The 13,280-nt window shown below is 37.4% G+C and overlaps 2 long non-coding RNA genes across 2 annotated transcripts; both read left to right on the top strand.

Annotated features, from left to right (window-relative positions):
- The first annotated feature begins 1,207 nt into the window (after window positions 1–1,207).
- LOC143267530 (uncharacterized) lies at window positions 1,208–3,227 on the top strand. Its single transcript, XR_013042670.1, has 3 exons — window positions 1,208–1,320; window positions 2,563–2,583; window positions 2,838–3,227. It is a non-coding gene; the product is annotated as an uncharacterized LOC143267530 (long non-coding RNA).
- Window positions 3,228–5,414: 2,187 nt separating this feature from the next.
- On the top strand, window positions 5,415–8,603 carry LOC143267531 (uncharacterized). Its single transcript, XR_013042671.1, has 2 exons — window positions 5,415–5,537; window positions 8,350–8,603. It is a non-coding gene; the product is annotated as an uncharacterized LOC143267531 (long non-coding RNA).
- Window positions 8,604–13,280: the final 4,677 nt, after the last annotated feature.

Below are 13,280 nucleotides of genomic sequence, written 5' to 3' on the forward strand. Positions count from 1 at the left end.
ATGTTTCTCAGAGACATGAGAACATATGTCTGCTCATACAAGACAGTGCACTGATCACAGACCACAGAGGAAATGAAAGAATTCTAACTAGCCTGTTTGATACTGAACTGAGCCTACAAGGATTGCATAGGAACTTGTGTAGGGGTTTCTTGCAGGAGCATGGGAGGGCCCAAAAGCAACCTGCCACTGTAAAAACCATCTCAGTATGACTGAGGCCTCACTAAATCTGCATTTCTGTAACCCTCTGTCATTCTTTAATGAACTTCCTCCCAGGAGCATCATATTCTTCAGCACTAGCTTGCTGCTTATGCACACACAGGGAGTTTCTGATACTTGTGTCTTTTTGAGATTCCATAGTCTTAAGGTGTATTAGCTTCCTGAGTTCTGCAAGCAAGCTTTCCTAATCTTTCAGGAGGGATGTTTTCAATTGGGATGAATTTGTTACACAAACAACAACTTCCCTGAGTTATTCTATTTCAACAATCAACTCTCTTTTTTGTTGTTGATATTCTACCAACTTCCCATAATACTTTTTAGCACAGACAACACATCTTTTATTCATCAGTACTTACATTATTAATGATGCACATAATGTCACCTATTCATTCTCTTTAACTCATTTCAATTTATCTAATAACATTTCATAAAAGAGTTTGGTATTTCAAATATTATATTTGTGTTTGGTAAATATTTTCTCAAACAATGAATCAATTAATATACATTTTGATATCAACTTGTGTGTGTGTCTTTCTTTGCGACTACTTATCTGTTTCTCTGTCTGCCTTCTACCCTATCTTTGAAAGACTTCTTATTTTATCTTCGCCCAATGTTCATATTTCATAATTTGTGTAAATAAATTGTTAAAAGTAAATTTCTCTGTGTAACTATGAATGTATTTTCTATTTTCATTTACAAGTTAACTTTTTATAAGCTATCATTAATATGAAAATTCTAAGTAAAGATCATTGAATCATTTTCATTAACTATACTATAAGACTCTCTCTAGTATTTTTATTTTAACTTCTAAATGGTCATAAATAATTCATTATGCTGTCAATTAGTGTGTTTACACTTAACTTTAGTGTTCTCTTATCAGCTCACTCTTATCAGCTCATTTCCGATTGGCCTACTCCCCCATTGAATCATTGCTAACACTGAGGGTATTAATAATTGACTAAAAGCACAGCATGGTCACTAATGCCTTTGTGTGGGAGCTGCAAAGGAGATGGCTATAAAATGTTGCCTGTGCTTTTACAGGGTTCAGTAAGCATGAGGCTCCTTATCTTTGCCTTGATCATGGCTCTCCTGGTCTCTACTCTGGTAAGTATACCCAGAAAGTGTGAAGAAGGGGTATTCAGCAACTCACCAAAAATTTGCTCTTGTTCTTAACACTCTGAGTAATGTTTGAGTAACTTATTATTTGAATGAAGCTTTACTACTGTGAATGTTTTCATGCATTGATTTTTCTGGAATCAATCTATGTAAGTTTACACATTATCTAGAAGTTCTTAGTAACTCGTCCCAAACATGGAAGTGTGTTTTCATATGAAAAATATGGAGAAGTAATCAATAACGGAGAAATTGAAAGCTGATGAAATTATACTTGAAAAAAAAAATAAAACCTCTGGTACATGTGAAGTAAGGAGACTGAGCACAGAATGAGATTACTAATAATGAACCCCAATGGGTGTCCTACATCTCAATGGGAATTTTCTCTTATACCTTCTACAGCTCATTTATTCCAGTTAACCAGCTGTCTTTTCCGACTTGAAGTTATGAGCCTTTTACACCATCATGAAAGCATAGATTTGCCCGGTGCATCTTTCTTTGCTGCTGTGTCAGAGAAAAGATCCTGCGTCTCTCCAGCCCATCCCCCTACTGTCGCGCTTCCATTGCCTCCTACTGCTCGTTCTCTCTTTAATTATATCTAGAATTTGAAAACTGTGAAATAAAAACGTGATAATACACCCCCCCAAAAAACAATGTTTTAGTAAACATTGTTTATAAAATAACCATTAGTCACCAGGCGACGGTGGTCGTGCACACGCCTTTAATCCCAGCACTCGGGAGGCAGAGCCAGGCAGATCTCTGTGAGCTCGAGGCCAGCCTGGTCTACAGAGCGAGATCCAGGACAGGCACCAGAACTACACAAGGAAACCCTGTCTCCAAAACAAACAAAAATAACCATTTGTCACATTTTTCTACAAAATTACATGAAGAAAAATTCAACTATAAAATATAGGGAAATGGATAAGGATGGATTTTATAACCCAAATAATTTCAGTATTGGGCAGATTTTGAACACTTACTATTTATCCTTGTAAAAGAAAAACTCAATTTTTCCTCTCCATTGTCGTTCCTCCATCTGTATAAACTAAATTTCACTATCGTGCACACTTTAAAGATATATAAAGTAAATTATTACTAAATAGGATAAATTATTCATAGAGAAGTCCGATTTTAATGCTTTCCAATATCAGTATATAAAAATGGCAAATATAAAGTCAATATGAGAAAAAGTGGTGTGTATTCTCTAATTCCTGTTTCTCTTTTCCCCCCTAGACTGCTGACCATTCTAGAAAGGTAAGATCTTCTCATTAACTTGGGAACTTCATAATCATACTTGAACTGAATTTTCTGTGTGTGTGTGTGTGTGTGTGTGTGTGTGTGTGTGTGTGTGTGTCTGAGATATACTGGCATCTGTTTTGTAGACCAGGCTGGCCTCGAACTCACAGAGATCCACCTTCATCTGCCTCCCAAGTACTAGGATTAAAGACCTGTGGCACCACAGCAGGGCCATGAACTGAATTATTAACATTTCTTTTTCATTTTTGCAGAGACAGTCTAAGCATGATGAGAGAGATGATGGTGAGAGAGATCATAGAGAGAGAAGTCATGGTGAGAGAAGTCATGTAAGGACTGTTTTGATTATGTTGTATAATTTATATATTATTCTCAAGCATCCACTCCATAGGAAGAAGCAATAGTACTTTGTGAATATGAACGTGTATCACCAACAAATAATGTCTCCAAAGATTTCACTTGTTTTTGATTCTCTATAAAAGTGCTCAGTGTCTTATGAAATAATTGAGGGAACCATTCTACAATGTCACTCTAAGGTAACCAATTTACTGTTAAAAGTAAAATGACTTTCTCTTGAACTGGACCAGTAGGCTGTTACAATAAAAGATTCCAGGCAGAGAGTACACCTAGGGATGAGAATGAGAAGGCAGAAGATAGGGGAGATAAAACCTGGCCTCAAGAAGTCTTACACAAGCTGTGTCTTGTGCCAAGCTAGTTTATAGTGAAGTACAGCACCCTGTATCTGCAGGAGGGAAATGTCCACGCTTAGCAGAGCGGCACTGACTCCAGGTTCAGACTGTCCTTGCCAAGTCTTTCCTGAACCAGGACACAGAGTTAAAGTTCCTTTTGTCCTTTCATCGGGGCTTCTACTTCTAAGAAGTCTTGTGTTTGTTCTGGCTCCCAACATTCTCTCATTAGTATTTGTCTTCACCTAAGTAGTTGTATTTCTTTTTTTTTAATGATAACACTTTATGCAATGAAAAAATGGTAGAAATCACATACACCTCTGGAACCTCATTTTATGAAAAGCAAAAAAAAAGTCATTAGTAAACTCTTGACAAGCACTAATAGCTCCCAGCATAGATATATGTTATAAACTACATTACACAATGTGTGCTTGTCATCCTTACCCCTGTATCTACAGCAACACATACATTTCTAATGAACCCTTGGTAGTGAATGAAAATATAAAGCAGAAATGTTTAAAAAACTGAATGGCTGTGTGATGTTTATCTTAGAAGTGTGTATTAATATATGACTTGGTAATTTGTCAAAGACAACTAGAGTCTGTAGGATTCATAATAGCATGAACACTTGATGAATTTAAATTAAGCATGGGTTGTTTTAAAACAGAGAATGTATTTATTATAGTAAAGACACAAAATTAAAGTTTGTAATTATTTAGCTGACACTAAAGCCAGAATTTGAATGTTCTGTTTTTGCTTTCTATCTTTGCTGAGATGAATATTTTTTTCATTTTTCTTTATTACTAAATTTTCTACTCACTCTACATACCACCCACAGATCCCACCTCCTTTCTCCTCCCACACCCCAGCCCTCTCTCCCAAGCCACCATGCATCTCCACATGTCCCAAATCAAGGTCTCCCATGAAGAGTCAGCAGAGTGTGGCACACTGAGTCTAGGCATGTCCAAGCCCCTTCCCACTGCACCAAGGCTGAGCAAGGCCAAGCAGAAATATCACAATTAATATTGAAAGGTGTCACACCACAGGCACTGGATTCCCAAAAGCCTGTACATGCACCAGGGACGGATCCCGATCCCCCTACCTGGGTGCCCCCCAAACAGTTCGAGCCAAACAACCGTCTTCCATATCTAGAGGGCCTAGTCCATTCCCGTTGGGGCTCCACAGCCACTAGTCTACAGTTCATGGGCTTCCACTAGTGTGGCCTGTCATCTTTGCACATCTTCCCATCATGATCTCCATGTCCCCTGCCTGCAGAATCTCTCCTCTCTCTCATCAATTGGATTCCCAGCCTAGTGCCTGGCCATGAATCTCTGTATCTGCCTCTATCAGTCACTGGACAAAGGCTCTATTATGACAGTTATGGTATTAGCTGAACTTTCAGTTCATTGTTGATCTTAAAAGACTAGGGAGGAAGCTGTGAATACTTTTCTGCATAAGGCTGTCATGTATCTCCATGATTTCAATTTGACATTATTTCTAGTGCCCTTCATGTTCTTCCCCAAACACTCTATTGCGGGACACATCATTTTCTCTTTTTCCAGTCTTTTGGTTAGAGTGACAGATAACTGCTAAGACTAGCTTGACATTTTTTTTGGTGCTGTGTTAAATTGTATCAAATCAATGTGATGTCTCCAAAATTTCTTCTCTAATACACAATATACAAAGCTTAAAATGATTCAGGATACCTGTGACAGAGAGAGGTTCATTGGAATAGTCATAAGTATAGGCAGCACAAGAGACCAGAGGCTGATAGGACTCAACAGTGCTATAGAGAAACTCTAAGTTTGAAGTCACTTCCCTGTAGATTCAAGGATTCGGGGGTGGTCAGGTGAAGATAACATCATAAAAGAGATTTAAAGCTCATTTATGTGTTTTCCTTTTACCAGTTGTCTAACTTGTAAATAAAAAACTAATAAGCTATAAATACATTGTTTTTTCCACCTTTGAAACTTGATCTTCTGCATACAATATAAAATCTCATAAAGCTGTATGAATAGCATCATGTAATTCACACATAAATCTACAGTAATTTCCAGGCCATGCAATTCATTAATGGCAGATATAGTACTTATAGTCATGTGGTCTCAAAACTTTAACTTTCTCTTTCTGTGTTTGCAGAGACATCATCGTCGATGTGTACCAACTGTAACAGTAGTAGACACTACTACTGATCTTCCACAGTATGTTGTTGGAAGAGGATTACCTTATAATACTTGGGGTTACTAACCACAAGAAATGTTTAAAGAGGTAATATGGATCTGGATATGTGTTTAGTTAAAAAAAAAAAAAACTTACTGGTACTGTCAGTTGAGAAAAAGAAAGAACTAACCCATCAGAACAAAGTAAAGTCCAATTAAATATAAGAGTATACAGCAGGTGACAACTAGTGTTCAGAAGGTCAGTCTACCAGAACCAAGGTTTCTGGTGGACAATACCATTGTGCAAAATGTTTTGGAATTACTGTCTTTTAAATGAATTGGCTGTTTTTTGTTGTAAACTTCTTGTGCAACAACAGATATGATATTTCCCCACTACCATGCATTTTCATAAAATGTATTTATGTAATCTCATGATTATATCTTAACTTATGGACACATATATCTGTGGGTGGTCAGGAAGATGGCTTTTCATTTAGCTGTATAATTTTGATATATAGAAAATATATTAGAATATGCTTCATAGACAGAACCATTTTCCCATGAGACTGTGGACACTTAAAGCTACTTTGTTCCTTTTGCTCAGACTAACACAGAAAATAATAATCTCTCCTCAGTCTAATACAAACTGCACACATTTATCTCAGAGCAAGTTCAAACTAGACTAAAGGTCTTTGTAAATAGATCATAAGTTTAAAACTTTAGTTATGCACAAGGTCAGAATCGCAGGTGTCTATCAAGGTTACTAACACAAACCAACCTAAGAAAAGCTTGCCAATTCTTCACTTGCCAAGTCTGCTGACAAAAAGTTATGTCTCAGTGTTTGTGGCACCAAGCACTACGCCCCCTACCTCTTGTCCTGAGACCTTGGAACCTTGCTTTACTGTGGTAATGGTTCTGCTCTTTATCCTTTATTCTAGGAATGCTCTATGACCTTGAAGGTTTTGAAACTTTTCTCAGGATTGCAAGGAGTCTCCAGTTAGAAATGTGAGAAGTCAGGCAAGAGAGAAGAATGAGAGCTGAAAAGAAGCTATAGATTTAGAGAAGCAGTAGAAAAAAGAGAGAACAGCAGAGAAATCAGAGACAGGGAATTAGCATATATAGAATAATAAAGTAAACGGACTAAAAGAACACAGTGTGCGTAGATTCTTTTGATATCCTTAAAATTAGATTTCCAGCTCATTGCAGATTCTCCTGCAGACCCTGGGAGAGGATTATTTGGGGCTGGACTTCAATAGCCCTCATGATTCAGGAAGTATAATTACTTATTGAAATGCTGGAAAACAAAAGAGTCTGATTATACCCAATCAAGAGGTGGGTCTGGGAAGAGTATATCAGTCTTCTCTCTCCTGGCCTGACAACCATTATTCCTAATACTCAGCCAATCCCAAACTCTGTTGAATCATATGTTATATATAAAATAATATGTTTATAGTACATATTATTTTGAAGGAGAAGAAAGGGGAGTGAATATGGTCAAAATGCAGATATGTACATATGAAATTCTCAAAAAATAAAAGTTACCAATGCTAAAAGTGTAAAAAAGAAGAGAAATGAGCCAATAATCAGGCTAAAACTCAAATTAAGAAATCAATACTTTGTTTATGAATAATATTATTCATTCAGATCCTGATAAGAGAAAGATATTCTCTGCCACAGTTAAGAGACTGTCTGGGTTTAGGGGTAAAGGAGATCCCTGTGTTTCTATCTTAGCCTGTCAATTGCTACTCAACCATAAATTATTTCTAAGTTCATTAACATTGGTTTTATCATAGATCTACAAAATATATATGATAATGCAATAGACAATATACAGTTAAAAGATTCTTGCAAGTTATAAGGCATAAATGCCATAGTAAGTATTATGAATGCTCATGAACTCATGAGCACAGGCGGTGTGAACAATAAAGACTTTCTAGATAGTGTTTAAAATTCATCTTTCTTAGCAGGGCACTGGTGGCACACACTTTTAATCCCAGCATTTGGGAGGCAGAGCCAGGCAGATCTCTGTGAGTTCAAAGCAAGCCTGGGCTACAGAGTGAGTTCCAGGAAAGGTGCAAAGCTACACAGAGAAATTCTGTCTCGAAAAAAAAAAAATCATCTTTCTTAAACACAATCTTGATAGAGCTATACATGTCCATCTGGGAACTTGTTTACAGAATAAAAGAAACAATATGCACACTTACAAGTTAGAGTAAGTACGTCAAGAGCATTGCTTATGTGACTCATAGCACAGTGTTATAAAACTCAAAGCTTAAGCAATACCGATGAGAAATTTTGGCTGAAACCAATAAAATTTAAGGCAAAAACAATAGCGTAATTCTAACATAGAGATGTATAAAATTATAAAATGACAAGTTTTTTAGAATGTCAATTTACATACATCCTGACACATTCCAAATTCTGAGAAATGGGAATATTCATGTCATACAAAGTCAGATAATAGAGGAATATCTTAGAGTTCAAAGATGAAAGGCAAAACAGTTTAATTTGTTATAAATACATTGTCCATTTCATTCCAGTTGATTTCAGGTTATGATTAGTAAAGAGGAAGAATCAGAAAATGAACACTTAGTCATTATGTTTATGATTAAGATGTTTTAAAATCGTACCATAAATTGGGATACTATTTGGAAACAACAAACATTAAGGTAATGGCTAGATTCTTTTATGGGAAAATGTAGTTTGTTGAAGGGCTTAATGAATTTTAAATTGTAAAACATGGATAATATTATAAATTATGTATTTTTGCTTAAATTTTATTTTCTTCTCCATGTGATATTTAATGGGTGCTGAGTTTTAGTAAGTAACATTACCTGTATAGAGATAATTTTGTTACTATATTAAAATTATTATAGTACATCATTTTTTATTATAACCCACTATTTTCTTCTCCCGTTCAGGTCTGATTCAATCCTGTTAATAATGTGTCTTTCATCTCTACATTCACATATTATTGTCATACTGTTTCAACTGAATAATTAAGCAATTATTTGGAATGAAGAAAGATCTCTGTTGGTTTATTCTCTGCCTCATGATATTTGCTTTCCAATTCATGTTGGGCTAGACTTCTTTAACTTCCGACTTATAAATCTGATTTCACTAATGATTCTACTTCACTGAAATCCATTTCAAAAATAAAGCAATAAATCAAGCACCTTTTTCTGTCTGTGGTATTTATTTCCATTTTCCACTCTGCATAAGAAGGAACAACCCTTTATTATGTTCTTTTCCCATTGTACACAATGAAGAAATTTTTATAGCAGGTATATGAAGTCATTGGAATCCAATGTTGTCTTGTCTGACATTTTTTCAAAATACCCAAGGACTTTATAAGTCTTCAAAAATAGCCTGATATTTGGGTTATTAAACCATCTTAGGTGTTTTATATCTGATCAGGCAAATAATATATTTTAGCTAAATAAATAAACTTCCTGTATCTTTGTCTAATGAGAACAATCTCTCGTTTCCATAAGAAAAGGAAGGCTTGTGCATATACAGGAAGAAGAAAGGCCCGCTTAAATATTAATTAGGTATTCTTAATCCACCAAGTTGATGCCACACTCATAGTAAACGTATGTCCTTTGATGACTTCTCTCTTATAAGTGAAGAACATAAAATTTACAAGGACCAACTTGTGAGTCATAGATAATTGACACCTGTAGTTCTGAAGTGTAAAATATTTTTTTAATTATAATTTTTTTCATTTTAAATACCAACCACTGTTCCCCCTCCCTTGCCTTCTCCAGTTCCTCTCTCCTTCTCCCCTGCATCACCCCCCCCCCATTCACTCCTCATAGGGGGTAAAGCGTCCCTTGGGTAGTCAACATAGGCTGGCATTCCGAGTTGGGACAGGACTAAGCCCCTCTCCCCCTACCCATCCACATCAAGGCTGAGAAAGGCATCCTCAACATAGGGAATGGTCTTTAAAAAGCCAGTTCATGTACCTAGGATAAGTTCTGGCTCCACTGCCAGGAGCCTCACAAACAGATAAAAAGCCACACAACTGTCACCCACATTCAGAAGGCCTAGTTCAGTCCCATTCAGGTTCCCCAGCTGTCAGTCCAGAGTCCATGAGCTCCCACCAGCTTGGGTCAACTGTCTCTGGTTTTCCACATCATGATCTTGATCCCCCCTTGTTCCTATAATTCCTCCTTCCTCTTCTCACCTGAACTACAGGAGCCTGGCCAAGTGCTTGACTATGGATCTTTGCCTCTGCTTCCATCAGTCACTGGATGTAGGTTCTATGATGACAATTAGAGTACACACCAATTTGAGTACAGAGGAAGGTAGATCAGGCACCCTCTTCACCATTGTTAGTAGTCTAATCTGGGGTCATCCTTGGGGATTCCTGGGGATTTCCCTAACACCAGGTTTCTTGCTAACCCCATACCGGCTTACTCTGTCAAGATATCTCTTTCATTGCTCTTCTTTCAGTCCCTCCCCAGACTTGGCCCTCTCAATTTCTCATGTTCACAATGTTGGAGAGGAAGCAGAGAAAGGGGAACACTCCTCCACTGCTGCTGAAAGTGCAATCTTGTACAGGCACTGTGGAAATCAGTATAGCGGTATCTCAGAAAACTAGGAATCAACCTACCTCAAGACCCAGCAATACCACTCTTGGTCATATATCCAAAAGATGCTCAACCACACCACAAAGATATGTTCTCAACTATGGGTGTAGCAGCATTATTCATAATATCCAGAATCTGGAAACAACCTAGATGCCCCTCAACTGAAGAATGGATAAAGAAAATGTGGTACAGTTACACAACAGAGTACTACACAGCAGTAAAAAAAATAATGACATCATGAAATTTGTAGGCAAATGGATGGAACCAGAAAAAATTATCTTGAGTCAGGTAACCCAGATCCAGAAGGACAAATGCAGTATGTACTCATTCATAAGTAGATATTAGACACAAAGTGTAAAATGTTCTTAGCTATCATCTCCTACAAAGATTGTTCCAGAATAGTGGTGTTACAATGTAAGTGGTTAAGTCTGGGTTTGTACTCCACTATGTCTGTCTCCAAGTGCATGAATAACTGATGACCTTCCTGACTTTCAAAACAAAAAATAAATAAAATATCATATTTTTCAGGGAAATCAACCTAAGTATTGTTGAATGGAATTTAACTGTAGATTTTAACTACCACTTTTCTCTGGAATGATACTGTTGCTAGTCAATGCTTTTGGAACTTTAGATTGGTTGCTAGGTCAAAGCAATTGCAAATAGATTACAACAGTGCTTAATTAAAATAGAAGTCTGCAGGGAAATATATGAAATAAACAATGACTGCATTTATCACATCTTTATCGTTATTCAGAAACTGGTAAAATTGACATCATATGCTACAATTTGTGGCACAGTGTCCTGCCATCTTGAATATGCATGCTGTACGGGGGCGTCATTGCTCTCGAGAAACACTTTCATCACTTCCCTAGCCCTTCTGCTTGTTTTGTTGTGGCATGCACTTCTTACTCTCTACTTTATTTTTCTCTGGTTACCAGAGGGATTGACATGTGATGGTTACATTTGTTCTTAAGTTACTTGGTCTTGACGACACTGTTATTAGATCATAGTGTCAAGTTTGCTCTATCTATTCCTGAAGAAACATACAGGGCATTGTTCTCACTTTCCATAGCAATGTCTAGCCACTGCCATTCAGGAAACAGGTAGCATTACAATGTGAAGTACTACATCCCACTACACAGAGCACATCCTTACCCAGGGCCTTCCCAGGATGTTGATGAAATCTCTTCCTCCCAAAGCACAATCTTATAAGCACTAAACACATGTCTTCTGGGGAAGTAGGAGAACTTGAGAGCAGGAAATTATACACAAGCCATGGAGTATGAAGGTCCATTTTGATAACATTCCAATGTGGTTTGTAAGACAATGAGGTTAAGATATCTGATCACAACAAATTACATGAGCAATACAAATTCAAACCAATAACATAATTCCAACATAACAATATATAAATATCACCAACTTAAAAGTTTCAAAGTAAAGTTGTTTATGTGAAACACTATATTCTAAATTTTATAAAATATCAAATATTTACATACCAAAAATACAGGATTATTACACAGCTAAAAGAGGAGATGCCTTTGTTTGAGTGAAAATATATGAGGTGATATCAACACTTTTTTTTTTTTTTTTTGGCTTTTCGAGACAGGGTTTCTCTGTGTAGCTTTGCGCCTTTCCTGGAACTCACTTGGTAGCCCAGGATGGCCTCAAACTCACAGATATCCACCTGGCTCTGCCTCCCAAGTGCTGTAATTAAAGGCGTGCACCACTTTAAATGTATTTGGGCATATAATTAAACATAACTATCTAGTTTTAATAGCAAAGTAAAAAATTTAGTCAATAAATAAAACACTGGTGTTTGAAAGCAATATAAGTCTCTGTGTTTACTTGGTTGGGTCTGAGCGGCTGTGGGACTGGTGGGTGACAAAGATTTGTCCTGACTGTGGGCAAGGCAGGAAAACTAAAGCTACAAATGGCGCCCAATGTGTTGGCAAGAGTTTCTACCTAAAACCTGAGAAAAGATTCTAAAATGGAGCTAAAAACAGCTTCCTAATTGTCTCTCTCAAATGAGCGGCAGCTGCTGGTTTGAGCTACTGGCGGGTTCCTAGTGTGCGAGCTCCATCTGCAGAGTAGCGGGAATGAGGCCTCTGCAAGTGGCACATTAAGCTGCATGATGGATTTAGCCTTTGCTAGTACAAAACAAAAAGAGGTTTCTGGGCTACAAGCTGCTTTAATAAGAAGCATAGACCCACTATTTCTGAGAATTGATGGCTCCCAAAGCTGGCGGAAAACGTACCACCGCCATGTTGGGAAGTTGAGGTGGGCGGAGTCAGCAGGCTTAAAAGGCTGCAGTTTAAAGCAATAGGCTCAAGGTAATATAAAAAATAAGCCATGTAAAGATGGCTACCACACAGAGAATCTGGATTATGTTCTCTTTGATATTTGTAACTGAAGAAAAACATTTGATTGCAAAAGCTGTTGAGTTATGCCAAAATGTGTATTTTAAAGGTACCTTGACTTCAAAATTTGGATATAAGGATATGTTGCTTTGGAAAAGAGGTTCTGCTTTTGTTTCTACAGAAAACCAGAGGCTATGGATTTGTTCCAGATTAAGATACATCAGGTTTGACCAGCCAAGACCACCTGAAAGGTCTCTGATGACACCATGGCCCAGAGGATCCAACATCCAGAATCGTTTCAAGGCAACTGGCTCAGACGATACAGCCTCACGGACTACTCCATGATCCTAAAATTTTCTTTGTGTATCCATAAGATACAGCGCCCCCCTCCAGCAGGAAGTAGTAAGAGAAGCTACGCCCAAATTTTCAAATATACCAAGCTGGCTTTGGAGATGTGTAAAAGTTAAAACCTTCCTTTTTAAAAAAAAAAAAGAAAAGGGGAAGTGCCATGGGATGGTCTGTATGTCAACTTGCTCTGATTGGACAATAAATAAAACACTGATTGGCCAGTGGCCAGGCAGGAAGTAGGTGGGACAAGGAGAGAGGAGAATTCTGGGAAGCGGAAGGCTGAGGCAGAGAGACACTGCCAGCCACCACCAGGACAAGCAACATGTAAAGACGTCGGTAAGCCACCAGCCATGTGGCAAGGTATAGATTTATAGAAATGGGTTAATTTAAGATAAAAGAACAGTTAGCAAGAAGCCTGCCACGGCCATACAGTTTATAAATAATATAAGCATCTGAGTGATTATTTTATATGTGGATTGTGGGACTGCGGGGCTTGATGGAACCTGGAGAGAAGCCCTCCATCAACACATACTGAAACAATATTTTTGTTAA

This window comes from Peromyscus maniculatus, chromosome 10 (genome assembly GCF_049852395.1).
Source record: "Peromyscus maniculatus bairdii isolate BWxNUB_F1_BW_parent chromosome 10, HU_Pman_BW_mat_3.1, whole genome shotgun sequence".
NCBI lineage: Eukaryota > Metazoa > Chordata > Mammalia > Rodentia > Cricetidae > Peromyscus > Peromyscus maniculatus.